The sequence below is a fragment of the Entelurus aequoreus genome, linkage group LG26 (genome assembly GCF_033978785.1).
Source record: "Entelurus aequoreus isolate RoL-2023_Sb linkage group LG26, RoL_Eaeq_v1.1, whole genome shotgun sequence".
Lineage (NCBI taxonomy): Eukaryota > Metazoa > Chordata > Actinopteri > Syngnathiformes > Syngnathidae > Entelurus > Entelurus aequoreus.
Window position 1 is genome coordinate 28,013,666 of NC_084756.1, and position 20,930 is coordinate 28,034,595.

Sequence of the window (20,930 nt, forward strand, 5' to 3'; positions counted from 1 at the left end):
CAAGCATATTATTTACCAGCAACATAAAGTGAAACAGGGGCAGAGGTGTCCTGCCACAGTCAGTAACAAATAAACAGAAAACAGTAGTGGTCAAATACAAATAAGGCAACAAGAGAAGTAGCCTACACTTCTCTTTTGTGAAGTAAATCTGAACAGCCTATATGGGCATCTACATCAACTATATGATTTGCCTGAGAAGCTGGACAGGACAAAAAAAAAAAAAAAATTTTTTTTTTTTAAATTTGTGGCGGATGTAATTCTTTCGTGGCGGGCCGCCACAAATAAATGAATGTGTGGGAAACACTGATCTTGCCTTCCTTCATACTTCCTCCAAACAAGCCATTTGGAGTTTGCACAAGTTGTGATATGTTCCAACATGTGACGTCAGCGGATTGACCACACATGGTAAAGGTTTACCTCGGGAGCTTTGCGCGAGTCCGCCATCAATAAGTCAATACATTTCTTCCTTCTTTTTCTCCATCCTCTTGTTGTGGGGCAGACTGGCTCGTACATGCACATGCATACTTACGCTGTCGCCATTTGTCACACAAAGTAGCGTATAGGTCGAACTTCTATCTGTCAGTAGACTCCGTATGGAAGGGCTAAAATCTACAACATAATCTATGCAACATTTTGACCAAAGAACCACCGTTCCATGTTATGTAGACCGCAGAAAAGTGTTTTGAATGTAGAAAAAAAAAAATCATAAAATGAGCCCTTTTTAAGAGTTTGAATAGACGACATTGCGCCGCATGAAAAATTCCCTTCAGAATAAAATCGCAACTTAATTTTCATATTTGTCTTCCCAATAAGATTAAAATACATTCAATGACACTTAAAATTGAAAAAAATAAACTTTTCCTGCTCCAGCCTGAATCATTTAATTTATTCTGTTGTTATTAATATTATATTTATTTATTTAATTTTTCTACTCCGTCCATATCATAAAACAAGCAGGCACAGTAACCCCTCGTTGATCGCTCTAACTGGTAATTGGTTGTAGAACCTAATTGGAAAGTGGAACTTACAAATAATAATTGGAATATGACAACAACAAAAAAAAGACCTTCTTTTCAGCATTATGAGAGCCCTGTCAAAATAAAATACACCCACAAAGTCACCTTCACACCGGTTTAAAAACAATATAGTAATGCTGCCAATCAGTGGCCACGATACTGAACAGTGCACTCCGATTAGTTTGGTCTCGTTTAGTGGACATATTATTCATATTTCCAGTTTATTTAGCCATTTTTGTGCTTAAACAACACTTTATTTAGGCCAAAAATATATAGAATATATTGTATTTAAATCATAATTTACTTAAGTGTTTGGTCAAATGTTGCTATTATTATCATTCTCAGTGGCCTAGTGGTTAGAGCAGGGGTCACCAACGCGGTGCCCGCGGGCACCAGGTAGCCCGTAAGGACCAGATGAGTAGCCCGCTGGCCTGTTCTAAAAATAGCTCAAATAGCAGCACTTACCAGTGAGCTGCCTCTATTATTTTAATTTTATTTATTTACTAGCAAGCTGGTCTCGCTTTGCCCGACATTTGTAATTCTAAGAGAGACAAAACTCAAATAGAATTTGAAAATCCAAGAAAATATTTTAAAGACTTGGTCTTCACTTGTTTGAATAAATTCATTAATTTTTTTACTTTGCTCCTTATAACTTTCAGAAAGACAATTTTAGAGAAAAATACAACCTTAAAAATGATTTTAGGATTTTTAAACACATATACCTTTTTACCTTTTAAATTCCTTCCTCTTCTTTCCTGACAATTTAAATCAATGTTCAAGTAAAAAAAAATTTTTTATTGTAAAGGATAATAAATACATTTTAATTTAATTCTTCATTTTAGCTCCTGTTTTTTCGACGAAGAATATTTGTGAAATATTTCTTCAAACTTATTATGATTAAAATTCAAAAAAATTATTCCGGCAAATCTAGAAAATCTGTAGAATCAAATTTAAATCTTATTTCAAAGTCTTTTGAATTTCTTTTAAAATTTTTGTTCTGGAAAATCTAGAAGAAATAATGATTTGTCTTTGTTAGAAATATAGCTTGGTCCAATTTGTTATATATTCTAACAAAGTGTAGATTGGATTTTAACCTATTTAAAAACATGTCATCAAAATTCTAAATTAATCTTAATCAGGAAAAATTACTAATGATGTTCCATAAATTCTTTTTTTAAGTTTTTCTCTTTTTTTTTTCGGTTTGAATTTTGAATTTTAAAAAGTTTTAAATTGAAGATAAACTATGTTTCAAAATGTAATTGTCATTTTTTTCGTGTTTTCTCCTCTTTTAAACCGTTCCAATTAAGTGTAAATATCATTAATTATTAATAATAACATAGAGTTAAAGGTAAATTGAGCAAATTGGCTATTTCTGGCAATTTATTTAAGTGTGTATCAAACTGGTAGCCCTTCGCATTAATCACTACCCAAGAAGTAGCTCTTGCTTTCAAAAAGGTTGGTGACTCCTGGGTTAGAGTGTCCGGCCGTGAGTTCAAACCCCGGCCGAGTCATACCAAAGACTATAAAAAATGGGAGCCATTACCTCCCTGCTTGGCACTCAGCATCAAGGGTTGGAATTGGAGGTTAAATCACCAAAAATTATTCCCGGGCGTGGCCCCCGCTGCTGCTCACTGCTCCCCTCACCTCCAGGGGGTGATCAAGGGTGATGGGTCAGAATGCAGAGAATAATTTCGCCACACCTAGTGTGTGTGTGTGACAATCATTGGTACTTTAACTTGAATTTATCTATTTTGCCGACTGGCTAATTGGATAAAGCACATGTTGCTATTGCCGTACAGCGAGGATGTTACCACAAATGTCTCCTCGCTCTTCCGAGTAAAGTTGACATTTAACACTAAATAATGTGTTTAACCATCTGTTTCCACGCTTTAATGCAAACGCATTGTGTTTGCAGCGCTTTTGTTTCGTCGATTTCAAACTTCCCGAAGCCTCCGCTGGTGAGATTTGCATCAACTTTATTTTGAAATCTACACTCACCAGGCCTGGCCCTAACCAATCTGGCGCCCTAGGCAAGATTTTAGGTGGCGCCCCCCACATCGGCAGTGAAGTGTATATACTCACAAGAAACTGAATAGCTTTGTCTTTGACCTTTTTTTTTACTTAAAGAAAGCAAATTAACATATTATATGTTATGATTATCTTTAACCGAATCACAGCAGTGCTCAAATTAAAAAACAGCATTCCCTCTCATGTGATATTGCTTAATTAACATTAATGATGTGCACTTTAACAACTAGGCTTACAACTATACCTAATATATAAAGGGGGGGAAAAGTGACTATTACCTGCAGGGCAAAGATTAGCTAACCAAAAGGCAATAACAATGTAAACAAAAAACACCTGCTTTAAAGATCTAATACAAATGTCCCTGAGGAATGTAAGGTGGGAGTTTACCTAACGTCACATTATTATTTTCCATAACAATTTAGCCCCTCCACAATATTAACCCGACGTTAAAACAGAACTAGCTATTTATTGATTAGCAATTGCCGAATCATGTAACATTAGCTTAATGCTAAAGCCAGGTTACTATCACATTCTGTAACAGACAAATAATTTCATGTAGGCTAATGTTACATACCTGCTACCTCTGTCTTTTTCTCGTTTCTCCTCCTCTTCTTTCTATTTTTTCTTCCTGGGCACCTGACAGTTTTGGCCGTTTGGACATCTTGTGTTGATTTTTTGATGTGGTGACGTCCAAAAAGAGTCATGATACGGAAGGGAGGGGGCGCACCGTGCGGGGGGGGGGGGGGGGGGGGGGGGGTAATGTTGTATTAAATAATATTTCTATTAAATAGGCCTTACTTTGCATTTTAATTAGCGTGGGATTATTTTTTTTATTTAGAAATAATAGTACCAACTTTTCTTTTTCTTTTTTTTTTTTCTCCAACATTTGTGGCACTGGCGTGGCGCCCCCTGATGGACGGTGCCCTTAGCATTTGCCTATACGGCCTATGCCACGGGTCGGCCCTGACACTCACTTCCATATTGCACCACTAACCTTACAGTATTTGTGCATCCATCCTGTCTATTTGGTTCTTCCTCAGGCTCATCTGCAGGGGGAAGGCGTCATGGCGGCGTACGGACAGACTCAGTACAGCCCCACCCTTCAAGCTGCCGGACCGTACGCACCTTACACACATCACACGCAGGGCTATGGTGTGCCCTCCTACAGTGACGTGCACACACACACACACACACTCTTGTATTTGTTACCTTCTTGAGACCTCCGAGACCACTCTTTCTAGATATATAAAGATTTGTATTTACAACATGAATACTAGATATACATACCAGTGACGTTGCGGTCACTATATAGACCGTTCAAAGTTTGGGGTCACCCAAACAATTTTGTGGAATAGCCTTCATTTCTAAGAACAAGAATTAGACTGTCGAGTTTCAGATGAAAGTTCTCTTTTTCTGGCCATTTTGAGCGTTGAATTGACCCCACAAATGTGATGCTCCAGGAAACTCAATCTGCTCAAAGGAAGGTCCGTTTTGTAGCTTCTGTAACGAGCTAAAGTGTTTTCAGATGTGTGTGAACATGATTGCACAAGGGTTTTCTAATCATCAATTAGCCTTCTGAGCCAATGAGCAAACACATTGTACCATTAGAACACTGGAGTGATAGTTGCTGGAAATGGGCCTCTATACACCTATGTAGATATTGCACCAAAAAGCAGACATTTGCAGCTAGAATAGTCATTTACCACATTAGCAATGTATAGAGTGTATTTCTTTCAAGTTAAGACTAGTTTAAAGTTATCTTCATTGAAAAGTACAGTGCTTTTCTTCAAAAATAAGGACATTTCAATGTGACCCCCAAACTTTTGAACGGTAGTGTGTATATATATATATATATATATATATATATATATATATATATATATATATATATATATATATATATATATATATATATATATATATATATATATATATATATATATATATCTCCCAGGGGGGTGAGCAAGGGGATGGGTCAAATGCAAAGGATGCACAACAATGTTAAAACAACAACAACAAAAAGTGTCATGAAAACAGAATATTCAGGTTTGATCATTTTTTAATAAAGATTTTGGTAACACTTTAGTATGGGGGACATATTCACCATTAATTAGTGCTTATTTAACATGCGTATTAGTAACATATTGGCTCTTAATTAGTCATTATTAAGTACTTATTAATGCCTTATTCAGCATGGCCTTATTATACAAGCATATTCACCATTAATAACCCTAACCTTAACCTTACCCCAACCCTAACCCTCTAACCCTAACCTCAACCCTAACCAAATAACTCTAAATGAAGTCTTTGTTACTTAGAATATGTTCCCCTAGTGTCCAAAAAACTCTAAATTAAGTCTTTGTTACTTAGAATATGTTCCCCTAGTGTCCAAATAACTCTAAATTAAGTCTTTGTTACTTAGAATATGTTCCCCTAGTGTCCAAAAAACTCTAAATTAAGTCTTTGTTACTTAGAATATGTTCCCCTAGTGTCCAAATAACTCTAAATTAAGTCTTTGTTACTTAGAATATGTTCCCCTAGTGTCCAAATAACTCTAAATGAAGTCTTTGTTACTTAGAATATGTTCCCCTAGTGTCCCAATTAACTCTAAATGAAGTCTTTGTTACTTAGAATATGTTCCCCTAGTGTCCAAATAACTCTAAATTAAGTCTTTGTTACTTAGAATATGTTCCCCTAGTGTCCAATTAACTCTAAATGAAGTCTTTGTTACTTAGAATATGTTCCCCTAGTGTCCAATTAACTCTAAATTAAGTCTTTGTTATGTAGAATATGTTCCCAATACTAAAGTGTTACCAAGACTTTTTTTCTCAAAACAGTCTATTTTTCCTCCAGAAAAACACATTGACTTTATCGTCAACAAAAATTTGGACAATTTTTCCTGAAAAAATAAACTTTTATTCTTGAAAGAACAACATTTTAGTATATATTTTTAACCTGACTTTATTGAAAATGTCTCGTGGGACAGGCAAAAGTTAAGTTGGCGAAAATCATTTAGCGTTTCTAAAACCTTTATTCTTTCAGGAATAAAGGTTTATTTTTCAGGGAAAATGTGTCCACATTTTTTGTCGACGATAAAGTCAATGTGTATTTGTGGCGTGAAAAATAGGACTGTTTTGAGAAAAAAAGTCTTGGTAACACTTTAGTATTGGTTAACATATTCTAAGTAACAAAGACTTAATTTAGAGTTTTTTGGACACTAGGGGAACATATTCTAAGTAACAAAGACTTAATTTAGAGTTTTTTGGACACTAGGGGAACATATTCTAAGTAACAAAGACTTAATTTAGAGTTATTTGGACACTAGGGGAACATATTCTAAGTAACAAAGACTTAATTTAGAGTTTTTTGGACACTAGGGGAACATATTCTAAGTAACAAAGACTTAATTTAGAGTTAATTGGACACTAGGGGAACATATTCTAAGTAACAAAGACTTAATTTAGAGTTAATTGGACACTAGGGGAACATTTTCTAAGTAACAAAGACTTCATTTAGAGTTATTTGGTTAGGGTTGAGGTTGGGGTTAGGGATAGGGTTAGAGCGTTAGGGTTAGGGTTAAGGTTAGTAATGGTGAATATGGTTGTATAATAAGGCCATGCCGAATAAGGCATTAATAAGTACTTAATAATGACTAGTTAAGAGCCAATGTGTTACTAATTTGCATGTTAATAAGCAACTAATTAATGGTGAATATGTTCCCCATACTAAAATGTTACCAAAATCTCTATTAAAAAAATGATCAAACCTGAATATTCTGTTTTCATGACACTTTTTTGTTGTTGTTGTTTTACATTGTTGTGCAGGCATGTGAAATATCTGTGAAAAAGTTTTCAAACAGTCCTTTTAGCGTCCGCTGTGGACCGAAGCTGGTACCACTAAACTTGGACTTCTGGACAGGCTACAGAGGAAAGCCCTCCACTTCCTGAGAACAGATGACCCGACCAACGTTGGAATGTATCCACAGGAGCATCCGAGACGCGTTAAAAGTTAAAGTCCCAACGATAGTCACACACACACACACTAGGCAGTGTTTCCCACACATTCATCATGTATTTGTGGCGGCCCGCCACGAAAGAATTACGTCCCGCCACAAATAAAATAAAAATTTTAAATATATATATATATTTATTTATTTATTTTTGTTGTCCTGTCCAGCTTCTCAGGCAAATCATATAGTTGATGTAGATGCCCATATAGGCTGTTCAGATTTACTTTACAAAAGAGAAGTGTAGGATACTTCTCTTGTTGCCTTATTTGTATTTGACCACTACTGTTTTCTGTTTATTTGTTACTGACTGTGGCAGGACACCTCTGCCTCTGTTTCACTTTATGTTGCTGGTAAATAATATGGTTGTAGTAGTAGGCTAAAGTTAAATTATTTAGTATGCACTAATTAAAGGGGCAGAGCTTTTATATTTTATAAGATATATTTTTTGTAAGAACCACAATTAATAAATATATTTCAGTGAATAACTTATTGTTCAAATCTGTGTATAAATATGTACATAAAGTGTTGTAATTATAGTGTAAAATGGATGGATGGATGGATGGACGTTTAAAACAAAACGGTTATTATTAATTAGTAAGTATACATTTTTTTAGCCTTTTTAGAGAAAATCATATCATTGTAGTAAATTATGCAAATTACTTGATGATATCATGGTGACCACGCCCGTAGCCACGCCCCCACCGCCGCATATCTTGGCAGTTTATGGGAAACACTGCTAGGTGTGGTGAAATTACCCTCTGCATTTGACCCATCCCCTTGTTGACCCCCTGGGGGGTGAGGGGAGCAGTGAGCAGCAGCGGTGGCCGCGCTCTGGAATAGCAAATACGACACGGACTGGAACGATGGTTGGGCACCACTGTTATAGGAGACCTCAGGGTTAATTGAATTGAGGTGTCAATTGGAGCATTTATGGTAATAAAAAAAAAAAAATGCACCAGTAGAAAATAATTGTCTTTCTTTAAAATGAATAATTACAATAGTGGTCAAAAGTTGACATACACTTGTAAATGGATGTCTTGAGTTTCCAATCATTTCTACAACTCTTATTTTTTCATGAATTTATTATGGGTCTACTGAAAATGTGAGCAAATGTGCTGGGTCAAAAGTATACATACAGCAATGTTAATATTTGTTTACATGTCTTTTGGCAAGTTTCACTGCAATAAGGCGCTTTTGGTAGCCATCCACAAGCTCCTGGTTGAATTTATGACCACTCCTCTTGACAAAATTGGTGCAGTTCGGCTAAATTTGTTGGTTTTCTGACATGGACTTGTTTCTTCAGCATTGTCCACACGTTTAGATCAGTCATTTTAGCTTGTCCTGAAGAATTTGGAGGTAATCCTCCTTTTTCATTGTCCCATTTACTCTCTGTAAAGCACCAGTTCCGTTGGCAGCAAAACAGGCCCAGAGCATAATACTACCACCACCATGCTTGACGCTAGGAATGGTGTTCCTGGGATTAAAGGCTTCACCTTTTCTCCTCCAAACATATTACTGGGTATTGTGGCCAAACAGCTCCATTTTTTGTTTCGTCTGACCACAGAACTTTCCTCCAGAAGGTCTTATGTTTGTCCATGTGATGTCAGAAGACAGCCACGACATTATGTTCTTTACAAGTGGATGTAAACGTTTGACCACGACTGTAAATATATCTTTGGATTTGCCACTTTTGATAACATTGAAGACATTTTTTTAACACATTCCCGTTATTTCTCAATGTGTGTGCAGACATCAAAACAGAGGATGGCCTGAGCCACTCGCCAGGGGGACAAACGGGACTTTTGGGCTACTCCAACTATGGCGGCGCCCCCGCTGGTCAGAGCCTGTATAGCTACTCCCACACACACGGTAAGTCTGAATGGCAATTATAATAACAATAACAACAACAATAATACAGCGCTGCTTTGGACAGTGTGTCCGTCGTTTCCTTACTCTCTCGTCTCACCTCTCGTCTCGGTATGCGTGACCTCTCCGGCTTAGCCCCCGCCCTCACACACACACACACACACACACACACACACACCTGTTCCCCATTAGCTGCGGTCTGGACTCTTGGCGTCAAACGTCTCAGCAGCCCCCCGTCCCCGGCCCCTCCACCTCCTCTATTCTCAGGGTCAAACAAGCCCCCCTTACTTTCCCCTTTCCCTGCACAACAGGCATGGCGAGGATGGGGGGGGGGGGGGGGGGTGAGACAACAGACAGAACTTTTAGGATGAGGAGGGGTGGGGGGGCCTGTAATCATTCCTGAGCATGACTACTTGGTCAAGCGTGGATGAAGTTTAAGTGTATTTTACGAGGCTGTGTGCAGCTTTAACTGGACAGAGGATGTGAAAGAGGAAGAAAGCTTGTACAGTGTGACAGAGAGCTTGTTTCCTATTGGTCGGTTGCTTCCACTGACTTCTTAAAACTTGTTCACAGATGCTGGCTTTTCCACTTTGCGCCTATAACAATCCGGATGGTTCGTTTCCTCTTCGGTCCGGAGGACACGACGTCCACAGTTTCCAAAAACAATTTGAAATGTGGACTCGTCAGACCACAGAACACTTTTCCACTTTGTGTCAGTCCATTTTAGATGAATTCAGGCCCAGCAAAGCCGACGGCGTTTCTGGGTGTTGTTGATAAAGGGTTTTCGCCTTGCATAGTAGAGTTTTAACTTGCACTTACAGATGTAGCGACCAACTGTAGTTACTGACAGTGGGTTTCTGAAGTGTGCCTGAGCCCATGTGGCGATATCCTTTACACACTGATGTCGCTTGTTGATGCAGTACAGCCTGAGGGATGGAAGGTCACGGGCTTAGCTGCTTACGCGCAGTGATTTCTCCAGATTCTCTGAACCATTTGATGAATCCTGTCAACTGATTCTGGTAAATATGTTGTCCTGGTGCTTTTGGATCTGTCTGCTGCTTTCGACACCGTCGACCACGCCACCTTAATCACTCGTCTTGAGAACTGTGTGGGCATTAAAGGCCTACTGAAAGCCACTACTAGCGACCACGCAGTCTGATAGTTTATATATCAATGATGAAATCTTAACATTGCAACACATGCCAATACGGCCGGGTTAACTTATAAAGTGACATTTTAAATTTCCCGGGAAATATCCGGCTGAAACATCGCGGTATGATGACGTATGCGCGTGACGAAGTCCGAGTAACGGAAGTTATGGTACCGGTAGAATCCTATACAAAAAGCTCTGTTTTCATTTCATAATTCCACAGTATTCTGGACATCTTTTGCAATTTTTTTAATGAACAATGAAGGCTGCAAAGAAGACAGTTGTAGGTGGGATCGGTGTATTAGCAGCGGACTACAGCAACACAACCAGGAGGACTTTGTTGGAGCGCTAGCCGCGCTAGCCGCGCTAGCCGCGCTAGCCGCGCTAGCCGCGCTAGCCGCCGACCTCACCTTGACTTCCTACGTCTCCGGGCCGCCAAACGCATCGGGTGAAATCCTTCGTCCTTCTGCCGATCGCTGGAACGCAGGTGAGCACGGGTGTTGATGAGCAAATGAGGGCTGGCTGGCGTAGGTGGAGAGCTAATGTTTTTAGCATAGCTCTGTGCAATCCGGTTGCTAAGTTAGCTTCAATGGCGTCCTTAGCACAGCATTGTTAACCTTCGCCAGCCTGGAAAGCATTAACCGTGTATTTACATGTCCACGGTTTAATAGTATTGTTGATTTTCTATCTATCCTTCCAGTCAGGGGTTTATTTCTTTTGTTTCTATATGCAGTTAAAGCAAGATGCTATCACGTTAGCTCGTAGCTAAAGCATTTCGCCGATGTAAAAGGCACTGAATATCCATTTCGCGTGCTCGACTCTCATTTTCAAGAGGATATAGTATCCGAGGTGGTTTAAAATACAAATCTGTGATCTACAATAGAAAAAGGAGAGTGTGGAATCCAATGAGCCAGCTTGTACCTAAGTTACGGTCAGAGCGAAAAAAGATACGTCCATCACTGCCTCTCTAGTCATTCACTGTAACGTTCCTCATCTACGAATCTTTCATCCTCGCTCAAATTAATGGGGTAATCATCACTTTCTCGGTCCGAATCTCTCTCGCTCCATTGTAAACAACGGGGAATTGTGAGGAATACTAGCTCCTGTGACGTCACGCTACTTCCGCTACAGGCAAGGCTTTTTTTTTATCAGCGAGCAAAAGTTGCGAACTTTATCGTCGATTTTCTCTACTAAATCCTTTCAGCAAAAATATGGCAATATCGCGAAATGATCAAGTATGACACATAGAATGGATCTGCTATTCCCGTTTAAATAAAAAAAAATCATTTCAGTAGGCCTTTAAGGGCGCCGCCCTCAACTGGTTCCAGTCGTACCTAACTGACAGGAGTTTTTGTGTAAAAATAGACAGTTTTATGTCTTCCACAGCTCCTTTACCACATGGGGTTCCCCAGGGCTCAATCCTTGCCCCAATCTTATTTGCGCTTTACCTTCTCCCCCTTGGTTCTATTTTTAGGAAGTACGATATTGCGTTTCATTTTCATGCCGATGATTGCCAGATTTATTTTCCCATGGCACAAAATAACACGGTTCAACGCCTTATTGACTGCCTGCACGACATCAAAGCCTGGCTTTCAGCTAACTTCCTGAGCTTAAATGAAGACAAAACAGAAGTTATGTTGTTCGGTCCAAGTCGCTCCCCCTCCCCCAACGTTGACCTCGGCACTCTGACCCCGTATCTCAGCGACTGTGTCACAAACCTGGGGGTAAAGTTCCACTCAGATTTTAAATTCGAAAAACAAATCAGCAGCGTCGTACAAAAAAGCTTTTATCAATTACGCCAAATAGCGAAAGTGAAACCGCTTCTATCAGGACATGATCTCGAGAAATTAATCCACGCCTTTATCTCGACTGGTTTAGACTACTGCAATGCCTTGTATGTAGGCATTAGCCAGGCCGCCTGCAGCTCGTGCAGAACTCTGCTGCTCGTCTGCTAACACAGACCCGCAGACGTGAGCGCATCACCCCTATATTAGCGTCCCTTCACTGGCTCCCTGTGCGTTACAGAATCAATTTTAAACTCCTTTTATTTGTTTTTAAATGTCTAAACAACCTCGCGCCAACATATCTCTCCGACCTCCTTCAGCCTTACTGCCCCACCCGATCCCTAAGATCAGCCGATCAGCTGCTACTGACGGTCCCCTGACACAAGGCTGAAGCTTAGAGGTGACAGAGCTTTCGCCGCTGCTGCTCCCAAGCTCTGGAACGACCTACCTCTGAGTGTTAGACAAGCCTCCTCTCTTCCTGTTTTTAAATCTCTCTTAAAAACATACTTTTATTCCATGGCTTTTAACACCGAGTGATACCCATCCTGCAATGGCACCCCATAATACACCTGCTGTCAACCTGTTTTTATGTTTTTATATTTTATTTATTTATTTTTTATCGTGTTGTGTTGTGTTTGCTCGGTTCTCGTATTATTTTTAACCTGCCCATTGTACAGCACTTTGGCTACCCCTGTGGTAAATTTTAAATGTGCTTTATAAATAAAGTTGATTTGATTTGATTTGATATTACGGAGCGTAGATGGTGAAATCCCTGAATTCCTTGCAATAGCTGGTTGAGAAAGGTTTTTCTTAAACTGTTCAACAATTTGCTCACGCATTTGTTGACAAAGTGGTGACCCTCAACCCCATCCTTGTTCGTGAATGACTGAGCATTTCATGGAATCTACTTTTATACCCAATCATGGCACCCACCCGTTCCCAATGTGCCTGTTCACCTGTGGGATGTTCCAAATAAGTGTTTAAAGAGCATTCCTCAACTTTATCAGTATTTATTGCCACCTTTCCCAACTTCTTTGTCACGTGTTGCTGGCAGCAAATTCTAAAGTTAATGATTATTTGCAAAAAAAAAATGTGTTTATCAGTTTGAACATCAAATATGTTGTCTTTGTAGCATATTCAGCTGAATATGGCTTGAAAATGATTTGCAAATCATTGTATTCCGTTGATATTTACATCTAACACAATTTCCCAACTCATATGGAAACGGGGTTGGTATTATTATTGGCCGGATTCAACGGATGCAACTTTAATAACTACACCTTGTACTTCGGTGCATCAGTAATAATCCATTCCAGGGTCAAACTGCGGCCCTTATTAACTGTACACGCCATGTGTTAGGTCATGGGTCGGCAACCCTAAATGTAGAAAAAGCAATATTGGACCAAAAACTTAAAATAAAAAAATATATATATATATATAAAAGCCTAATATAAGTGTTATAATGAAGGCAACACATGATGTAAGTGTCTATATTAGCTATAATACACTGCAAAAAGTGAAATCTAAGTAAGATGAAATATCTCAAATAAGGGTGATATTTGCTTATTTTCTGTCTGATAAGATAATTCTTCTCACTAAGCAGATATTATGGTAGAGTGTTTTACTTGTTTTAAGGGTTTTGGTCCTAAATGATCTCAGTAAGATATTACAGCTTGTTGCTGAGATTTGATGACCTACACTACCGTTCAAAAGTTTGGGGTCACATTAAAATGTCCTTATTTTACAATGAAGATAACTTTAAACTAGTCTTAACTTTAAAGAAGTACACTCTATACATTGCTAATGTGGTAAATGACTATTCTAGCTGCAAATGTCTGCTTTTTGGTGCAATATCTACATAGGTGTATAGAGGCCCATTTCCAGCAACTATCACTCCAGTGTTCTAATGGTACAATGTGTTTGCTCATTGGCTCAGAAGGCTAATTGATGATTAGAAAACCCTTGTGCAATCATGTTCACACATCTGAAAACACTTTAGCTCGTTACAGAAGCTACAAAACGGACCTTCCTTTGAGCAGATTGAGTTTCTGGAGCATCACATTTGTGGGGTCAATTAAACGCTCAAAATGGCCACAAACAGAGAACTTTCGTCTGAAACTCGACAGTCTATTCTTGTTCTTAGAAATGAAGGCTATTCCACTAAATTGTTTGGGTGACCCCAAACTTTTGAACGGTAGTGTATATTGAGTAAAACATGCTTGAAACTAGAATATCAACTGTTGCAAAGCTGTGTCATCAACACTCACAAGGATAAAACTACTTTTTTAAAGTAATCATTTCTTATTTCAAGCATGAAAAAAAAAAGATTTTGACACAATTGTGTCTCATAATTAAAACAGATGACAGCCAAATGGACTTTGCTGTTTTATTTTCAATGAAACAATAGAAAATAGGTACTCATATAGTAGTACAGTCGGCACAGTACAGTAAACTGACAGTTAATATTTAAACATTTGACATTTCAAACAATTTTGAACAGAAATAGTTCATGCACTTTCAGATAAATTCCTCAAAATTACAATAAAAAAAATGTTGGCCAAGGGTATATGCGCACTAATTGACTGAAAGAGCACGCACTTGGCGCGATGATGTCATGTTATCCATGGAAAAATGCATTTTTAGACCATATGATTTGCCTGAGCTGTTAGGAAACTTGTTGCCTCTTTCCATTAAGAACAATACATTTGTTTTTAGCATAATTTTGCTGGTTTCAAGAAATGTAATGCCGAGCGCATATCATTATGTCAAGATAATGGCACTAGCGTTTACTTCATTTAAGAATATTTTTCAACATATTGAGCAAAAAGGTCTCGTTTTTTTTTCCTACCAAGAAAAGTGCACTTGTTACTAGTGAGAATATACTTATTTTAAGGTATTTTTGGGTTCATTGAGGTTAGCTAATTTTACTTGTTTTGGAAAGTCTTGACAAGCCACATTTTCTTGTTCTATTGGCAGATAATTTTGCTTAGTTTAAGTAAAATACCCCTCATTTTTGTATTTTTTTTTCCCCTTGTTTTTGAACACTGACTTTTTGCAGTGTAGCCTACTATCAAAATGACTATGTGTCGTAGGCTGACACAAATCTTTTTTGACAGAAATGTTGAAATTTAACATTTATTCTACACATTTTTACAACATTGGAAAACATTACTAAAATCGGAGGCTTCTCAGAGGGTGAGATAACTCCTGGAAATTACTGTCTTAGAATGGCCAAAGGTATAGATGTGTGTGTCCAAGTTAAAGGAAACTGCAAGCTGTCTCCTTCTAATGGATTTATTTCAATCTTTGCAAGCTGGGTAACGTTTGCTGTGGTCTGGAACAACATGGCACACAAGCAACTACCAGAAATGCAGCCAATATTACATACAGATAATGTGTCATGAGACATGCAAATATAATATTAAATACACAGAGGACATAAGTAAGGGAAATTAAATGAGCTCAAATGCACCTACAAACAAGGCATAATGATGCAATATGTACATACAGCTAGCCTAAATAGCATGTTAGCACCGATTAATTTGCAGACATGCAGTGACCAAATATGCCTGATTAGCACTCCAACAAGTCAATAACATCAACAAAGCTCACCTTTGTGCATTCCCGCACAGCATAAAACTTTTGGTGGACAAAATGAAACAAAGGAGTGGCATAAAACACGTCTTTCTGTAGCAGCGTCGGAGAAAGTTGTACATGCAAACAAACTACGTGAGTTCAAGGATCGATGAAATTAGTAGGACAAAACGATGCTCGCCAAATACCCGCCACTCGGGCAGCGCTAAAGAGCCGCATGCAACCCACAGCTCTTTAGCACCGCCCTAGTGGCTCCAAAGACCTCTTTCAGAGATGTGTGAAAATGGTAAAAGATAAAGAAAAAAAATGTATTTTTTCTTTTAATATATTTTCTGTAGCGAACAAACATGACACAAACCTTCCTAATTGTTAAAAATCCCACTGTTTATGTTATACATGCTTCACTGATGAGAGTATTTGGCAAGCGCCGTTTTGTCCTACTAACTTCAGCGATCCTTGAACTCACCTTAGTTGTTTACACGCACAACTTTCTCGGATGCTGCCACAGAAAGACCGTGTTTTATGCCACATCCTCCTTTGTCTCATTTTGTCCACCAAACGTTTTATACTGTGTGTCAATGCACAAAGGTGAGCTTTGTTGATTTTATTGGTTTGCTGGAGTGCTTATCAGGCATATTTGGTCAATCCATGACCGCAAGCTAACCGATGCTAACATGCTATTTAGGCTAGCTGTATGTACATATTGCATCATTATGCCTCGTTTATAGGTATATTTAGTTTGTTTACACGCACAACTTTCTCTGATGCTGCCACAGAAAGACGTGTTTTATGCCACTCCTTCTTTGTCTCATTTTGTCCACCAAACGTTTTATACTGTGTGTCAATGCACAAAGGTGAGCTTTGTTGATTTTATTGGTTTTCTGGAGTGCTTATCAGGCATATTTGGTCAATCCATGACCGTAAGCTAACCAATGCTAACATGCTATTTAGGCTAGCTGTATGTACATATTGCATCATTATGCCTCGTTTATATGTATATTTGAGCTCATTTAATTTATTTAACTTCTGTCCTCTGCGTATTTAATTTATATTTGCACGTCTCATGACTAGGGATGTCCGATAATGGCTTTTTGCCGATATCGATATTCCGATATTGTCCAACTCTTTAATTACCGATACGATATCAACCGATACCGATATCAACCGATATATGCAGTCGTGGAATTAACACATTATTATGCCTAATTTGGACAACCAGGTATGGTGAAGATAAGGTACTTTTTTTTTAAATTAGTAAAATAAGATAAATAAATTAAAAACATTTTCTTGAATAAAAAAGAAAGTACAACAATATAAAAAACAGTTACATAGAAACTAGTAATGAATGAAAATTAGTAAAATTAACTGTTAAAGGTTAGTACTATTAGTGGACCAGCAGCACGCACAATCATGTGTGCTTACGGACTGTATCCCTTGCAGACTGTATTGATATATATTGATATATAATGTAGGAAGCAGAATATTAATAACAGAAAGAAACAACCCTTTTGTGTGAATGAGTGTAAATGGGGGAGGGAGGTTTTTTTGGGTTGGTGCACTAATTGTAAGTGTATCTTGTGTTTTTTATGTTGATTTAATTTTTTTTTTTTAAAAAAGAAAAAAAAAAATACGATACCGATAATAAAAAAAACGATACCGATAATTTCCGATATTACATTTTAACGCATATATCGGACCGATAATATCGGCAGGCCGATATTATCGGACATCTCTACTCATGACACATTATCTGTACGTAATATTGGCTGCATTTCTGATAGTTGTTTGTGTGCCATGTTGTTCCAGACCACAGCAAACGTTACCCAGCTTGCAACGATTGTATTAAATCCATTAGAAGAAGACAGCCTGTCGTTTCCTTTAACTTGGACAACACACTTCTATACCTTTGGCCATTCTAAGCCAGTAATTTCCAGAAGTTATCTCATCCTGTGAGAAACCTCCATTTTACTGATCATTTCCAATGTTGCAAAATGTGCACAATTGGATACATTGCAGTCGTCTAAAATCGTCATTTTTGTTTTAAATGTGAGAATCTTTGCCGACACATTTACGTTAGGAGATGTTGGAGAGGGGGCGGGGGTCAAAGGCATCGCAATGTACGATGATTATGTATTTGTGATAATTTTATGTATTATTTCTGTCAACGAAGATTTGCGTCAGCCTTTGATAGTAGGCTAATATAGCTAATAAAGACACTTACATCATGTGTTGCCTTCATTATAACACGTATATAAGGCTTTTAATTTTTTTGCGGCTCCAGACCGATTTTTTAAAATATTTTTGGTCCAATATGGCAACATTTTGGGTTGCGACCCCTGCTATAGCATAACATATATTGACCTACATTTAGGGATGTCCGATAATGGCTTTTTGCCGATATCCGATATGCCGATATTGTCCAACTCTTTAATTACCGATACCGATATCAACCGATACCGATATCAACCGATATATACAGTCGTGGAATTAACACATTATTATGCCTAATTTGGACAACCAGGTATGGTGAAGATAAGGTACTTTTTAAAAAAATAAATAAAATAAAATAAAATAAGATAAATAAATTAAAAACATTTTCTTGAATAAAAAAGAAAGTATAACAATATAAAAACAGTTACATAGAAACTAGTAATTAATGAAAATTTGTAAAATTAACTGTTAAAGGTTAGTACTATTAGTGGAGCAGCAGCACGCACAATCATGTGTGCTTACGGACTGTATCCCTTGCAGACTGTATTGATATATATTGATATATAATGTAGGAACCGGAATATTGATAACAGAAAGAAATGGGGGGAGGGAGGTTTTTTGGGTTGGTGCACTAATTGTAAGTGTATCTTGTGTTTTTTATGTGGATTTAATAAAAAAAATAAAAAAAAATAAAAATAAAATAACGATACTGATAATTAAAAAAAACCGATACCGATAATTTCCGATATTACATTTTAACGCATTTATCGGCCGATAATATCGGCAGACCCGATATTATCGGACATCTCTACCTACATTGCATTTGGTTTTAGCACATTTATTGCACAACATGTATGAAAATGGCCAACATGCAACCTTCCATTATTTAGTATGCGACATTTGCTGGAAAAAAGTTGGTATTACCCAGGGATGTCCGATAATAATGCGTTAAAATGAAATATCGGAAATTATCGGTATCCGGTTTTTTTATTATCTGTATCGGGTTTTTTTTTTTTAGGGTTTTTTTTATTTATTAAATCAACATAAAAAACACAAGATACACTTACAATTAGTGCACCAACCCAAAAAACCTCCCTCCCCCCATTTCTTTCTGTTATCAATATTCTGGTTCCTACATTATATATCAATATATATCAATACAGTTTGCAAGGGATACAGTCCGTAAGCACACATGATTGTGCGTGCTGCTGGTCCACTAATAGTACTAACCTTTAACAGTTAATTTTACTCATTTTCATTCATTACTAGTTTCTATGTAACTGTTTTTATATTGTTTTACTTTCTTTTTTATTCAAGAAAATGTTTTTAATTTAGTTATCTTATTTTATTTATTTATTTTAAAAAGTACCTTATCTTCACCATACCTGGTTGTCCAAATTAGGGCATAATAATGTGTTAATTCCACGACTGCATATATCGGTTGATATCGGTATCGGTTGATATCGGTATCGGTAATTAAGAGTTGGACAATATCGGAATATCGGATATCGTCAAAAAGCCATTATCGGACATTCCCTAGTATTACCCTTTCATAAGGAGAGTTCTGGTGTTGAGGAAAAAGCTTTCAAGTAAAACTTGGAAGTTGATTGGACGTCAGTTAAAAATGACTCCATCAGGGACCAATCAGATCAACCAGGAGAAGAATACCGAGTGCCAGTTATGTTGCTCACTTCTGATAAAAGAGTTTCACAAGTCACATGAAACGATGCTCCCCAAGTCTTCGTCTTTCCTCCATCTTACTCTTTCCCCTAACGTTCTTCTCTCTTGTCAAGAAAATACAGATGTCAGACATTATGCAGGAATGTAAATATTCTTGTAAACACACAAAGTGGCCGCGTTGCCTTCCAAAGAGAGACGGCGTTCTCAAACAAAACGGATGTGTTTTGAAAAGTGTTCTTGCGCATCAATTAGCAGAGTTGACTTCACGTGGTCACAAACTGCCACAACGGATCCAAATGTTTGCAGGATGTTGTTTTTCCTTGTTGTGCTTTTGCAGCAAAAACCAAATGGAGACGATGGAATTTTGTTGTTTTTCGTTTTGTTTATTTTCGTAGTTATTTTTGAAGATTGTCGGGTTGCCAGGGAGCTTCCAATGACTCATTGTTCAGACAGAAGTTGACCCGGTGACGAATGGCAGATTTAGGGACTGATGATGTGTACAGACATCTAATTATATTAGGACTGGGCAATATGGCAGAAAACTATCACCATATACATTTTTTTTATTGATCGAGATCATCCATTTATCCATCTTTTTCCGCTTATCCGAAGTCGGGTCGCAGCTACTTTATCCAGGCCAGCAGGGAGACATAGTCTCTCCACCGTGTCCTGGGTCTTCCCCGTGGTCTCCTACCAGCTGGACGGGCCCTAAACACCTCCGCTTGTACCCGTGATCTTGTCCTTTCGGTCATAACCCAAAGATCATCGACCGGTAAATTGAGAGTTTTGCTGCTTCTTCTTCACCACAACGGACCGATACAGGGTCCGCATCACTGCAGACGCCGCACCGATCCGCCTGTCGATCTCAGGATCCACTCTTCCCTCACTCGTGAACAAGTACATACATATATAGATGTACGTTAGGTCAGAAAAAACACAGGGGCTATATCATCCCTACAAGCCTGTTTCGCAGGTTTCCCTGCTCGTCGAAACAGGCTTGTAGGGATGTTTTAGCCTCTGTGTTTTTTCTGACCCAACGTATATTCCGTATTGAGCACTGTATAACGGATAAACCACAGAAACCTTGACTACATATACATAGATATATATATATATATACATACATATATATATATATATACACATGTATATTAACAGATATACATATACAGTACAGGCCAAAAGTTTGGACACACCTTCTCCTCATTCAATGCATTTTCTTTATTTTCATGACTATAATAACTGAAAACATGTTTTACATTCTCGTGTCTTCAAAATAGCCACCCTTTGCGCTGATTACTGCCTCGCACACATCTTGGCATTCTCTCCATGAGCTTCAAGCACACCAGTGAAGTGAAAACCATTTCAGGTGACTACGTCTTGAAGCTCATGGAGAGAATGCCAAAGAGTGCGCGAAAAAGTAATCAGAGCAAAGGGTGTCTATTTTGAAGAAACTAGAATATAAAACATGTTTTCAGTTATTTCACATTTTTTTGTTAAGTACATAACTCCACATGTGTTCATTCATAGTTGTGATGCCTTCAGTGACAATCTACAATGTAAATAGTCATGAAAATAAAGAAAACGCATTG

At 37.9% G+C, this 20,930-nt stretch overlaps 1 protein-coding gene across 1 annotated transcript in view; it reads right to left on the reverse strand.

Annotated features, from left to right (window-relative positions):
• eya2 (EYA transcriptional coactivator and phosphatase 2) overlaps positions 1-20,930 on the reverse strand; it is a 181,105-nt gene that overhangs the window by 45,100 nt on the left and 115,075 nt on the right. The gene's annotated exons all lie outside the window — the stretch shown is intronic.